Source organism: Saccopteryx leptura, chromosome 6 (genome assembly GCF_036850995.1).
Source record: "Saccopteryx leptura isolate mSacLep1 chromosome 6, mSacLep1_pri_phased_curated, whole genome shotgun sequence".
Classification (NCBI taxonomy): domain Eukaryota; kingdom Metazoa; phylum Chordata; class Mammalia; order Chiroptera; family Emballonuridae; genus Saccopteryx; species Saccopteryx leptura.
The window spans coordinates 177,219,557-177,223,047 of NC_089508.1; the positions used below are offsets into that span (position 1 = coordinate 177,219,557).

The 3,491-nt window shown below is 41.4% G+C and overlaps 1 non-coding gene across 1 annotated transcript; it reads right to left on the minus strand.

Annotated features, from left to right (window-relative positions):
- Positions 1 to 2,279: 2,279 nt before the first annotated feature.
- Positions 2,280 to 2,355, minus strand: TRNAA-GGC (transfer RNA alanine (anticodon GGC)). Its single transcript has one exon. It is a non-coding gene; the product is annotated as a tRNA-Ala (tRNA).
- Between the last annotated feature and the right edge of the window lie 1,136 nt (positions 2,356 to 3,491).

Genomic DNA, 3,491 nt, shown 5'->3' on the forward strand with positions numbered 1-3,491 from the left:
GGATAGAGCGTCAGACTGGGTTGCGGAGGACCCAGGTTCGAGACCCCGAGGTCTCCAGCTTGAGCGAGGGCTCATCTGGTTTGAGCAAAAGCTCACCAGCTTGAGGCCAAGGTCGCTGGCTCAAGCGGGGGTTGTTCGGTCTGCTGAAGGCCTGCGGTCAAGGCATGTATGAGAGAGCAATCAATGAACAATTAAGGTGTTGCAGCGTGCAATGAAGGACTGGTGATTGATGCTTCTCATCTGTCCATTCCTGTCTGTCTGTCCCTGTCTATCCCTCTCTCTGACTCTCTCTCTGAAAAAAAAAAAAAAAGGAAAATGTATTAGAGTATGAGGGAAGTTAAACAGTTTGTTCATGATACTGAAACAGTCCTGAGGTGTTTAAACCTCATTTCCTGAAGAAAGAAAATACTTTTCTATTAGAAAATCCAGTTTAGTCATGTGAATGAAGGAGTTACTAGAGACATAACCCTTTTCAAAAAGTCATGTAAGCCAAGAATTGCAAAACTAAATCCTAAGAGCAAAAAGAAAACAAAGCTCAGAATGAAACCTAAACATATTCCTCTCACCTACTTTCTCATTTTTAAAATGAGGAAACTGTACAAAATGATATCTTAACTTCCTTCTGTCTCAAGTCTCTGGACATACTCTTCTTAGAAAATGAAGAGTAGGAGTGGGAAAAAGACTTTTAAGTGTGAATGAGTCTCCTCGAGTGACTTTCCTATTTATTGTTTTCTCAGGCAGAAAGACTTTGAGAACAGTCACTTTTATGGGAACTCAAGGGGAATAAGTGTAGCCCATATAAATGCAGAAAGACTGTTTGAGTATGGACACATTTGGAGAAGAACGGGATTATTTTTATCACTGTCATTTGGGCTGTTTACTGACCTGGCTCTTCCGTTGCCCTCAGCTCCAGCCCCACTGCACTGTGGGAGCTCTTTTGATCTGGGTCCATGGGTTTAGCATTTTCTAGTTTGGGAAGAGAAGAGGAAGAGAGAGAAGTGAAACTTCTGGAGTTGCACTGCTAAAGGAAACTTGTTCTTTCAGACCTTTTGCTGCCAGATTTTTACTCAAAGTTCCTCTTTTGTGAGGTAGGAGGGTTTTTTCCCATATCCAAATAAAAAAAAAATTGAGACAAAGTACAAAACCTATTACCTGAGTGTCTGAGATAACAGACATATTTCTTCACTTTAGATGAGTTCCATCCCCACATCTGTACAGCAGGTCCGATCCCCTCGTCAACATCTCTACGGTAACTTGGAAAGAAACCCAAGTTAGGTTTTTGAAAAATGACGAATCTTAAAATCGAATAATCACCTCCAAATGCAAAACTATGGCTTAGAACTAGGTGGAAAAACAAATAAATTCTTTTAAATGGATATAAGACGATCGATAATAGTAGCACAAAATTGAAAATAACCCGTGTCATGTGCTACCAATGTGAAGATTCATACTGAGACATGAATGTAAATGATTCAGTGACTATTTAAAAGAATGTTGTAGATGTATATTTGTTGATGTGAAAAGATATTCAGGACAGAAATGAGGAAAATAATCTTCATGATTGAGTGTGATAATTAAGACGCAAAAGTTTATGTACCATCTGACTGGTGGTGGCGCAGTGGATAGAGTGTCGACCTAGGATGCTAAGGTCCCAGACTTAAAATCCTGAGGTCGCTGGCTTGAGCAAGGGGTCACTGGATCAACTGGAGCCCTCCCCACATCAAGGCACATATGAGAAGCAATCAATGAACAACTAAAGTGACGCAACTACAAGTTGATGCTTCTCATCTCTCTCCCTTCTTATCTATCTGTTTCTCTCGCCAAAAAAAAAAAAAAGAAAAAAAAAAGTTTATGTACAATCTCAACCCATTTTTAAGAAGAAACACAGACAAGCCCACAATATTTAAAATGTTAACAGTGGTCTCCTCTGAGCAGTGGAAACTAGAGATTTTAGGTTCCGTTTTCCTTTATAGATCTATACTTTTTTTCTTTTTTGTATTTTTCTGAAGTTAGAAGCGGGGAGGCAGTCAGACAGACTCCCGCATGCGCCCGACCGGGATCCACCCGGCGTGCCCACCAGGGGGCGATGCTCTGCCCCTCCAGGGCGTCGCTCTGTTGCAACCAGAGCCATTCTAGCTCCTGAGGCAGAGGCCACAGAGCCATCCTCAGCGCCCGGGCCAACTTTGTTCCAATGGAGCCTCGGCTGTGGGAGGGGAAGAGAGAGACAGAGAAGAAGGAGAGGGGGAGGGGTGGAGAAGCAGATGGGCGCTTCTCCTATGTGCCCTGGCCGGGAATCGAACCCGGGACTCCGGCACGCCAGGCCGACGCTCTACCACTGAGCCAACCGGCCAGGGCCTAGATCTATACTTTTTAATTTTATATACTAATTAACTAACATTCTTGTGTTAAAGCAAAAGGTTAAAAAGAAAGAAAACACACCAAAAAGCAAGAGAACACCAGAGATGTATGTCCTAATCTTAGCATGTTCAAACCTCATAGAAAAATCTGAGTAAATCACCAAACTTTCCTCCTGCCTTTGTTTCTTTATCTGCAAAGCAGAAAGAGTTGCCTTCCTCTGGCATGGAGATCTTGTGATGAGTCAAAACATCCCGCCACAGACAATTAGCAATTTAGCTAAACTTATGATTGCCACAAAGCCCAGCAATTCCACTCTTAGGTGTTTACCCAAGATAAATGAAGGCATGTCCACACACAGACTTGTACATAAATGTCCACAGCATTATGGGCAGCAGCCAAGCACTACAACGTTCACACAACAAAATGCTGGAGAGCAATAAAAAGGAACAAACCTCTGACATGTGTGGCAACACTGATGAAATCTCAAGAACATCACACCAGGTGAAAAATCTGGACACGAAAGATGCCATACTATACTATTCCATTTACATGAAATTCTGAAAGATGCAAAACCATAGTGGTAGAAAGCAGATCAAAAAAGAAAAAGAAGAAAGCAGATCAGTCATTGGTCAGTTGAGGCTGGAAGTGAGCGCAGAGGGTTACCAGCAGAGAGGAGCTTGGGAAGGTGCTGGAGAGATGGAAGTGTCTGTCTGTGACAGAACGTGATGGTGGTTACATATTAATAATTATATGCATTTGACAATTAGAATGGGTGGATTTTATTTTGTGTAAATTATATCTCAATAAAGCTGTTTTTAAAAGCACACCGCAGAATTAAAAACACACACACATCCAACAAACAATGTGAAATATATGGTAAAATGTAAATCCCTAAGAAAGGTAAGGAATTTTCCTCAAGTGCATTCTTTGAACACTAAACAAAACACAGAGAAGCAACCTGGGCATATAAATACACTCAGTTAATGGAAATCTCCCTGGGTGAAGTGGGGGAGAGGGTTGTTATCGATTTCTCTGATTTCTTTTAGCTGTGATAAATTTTACAGTTCAGGAGAAAATATAATCCTCTATTATTTTAATCCAGTTCTCTGCTAACCACTTGGTTGGAAAGTAGA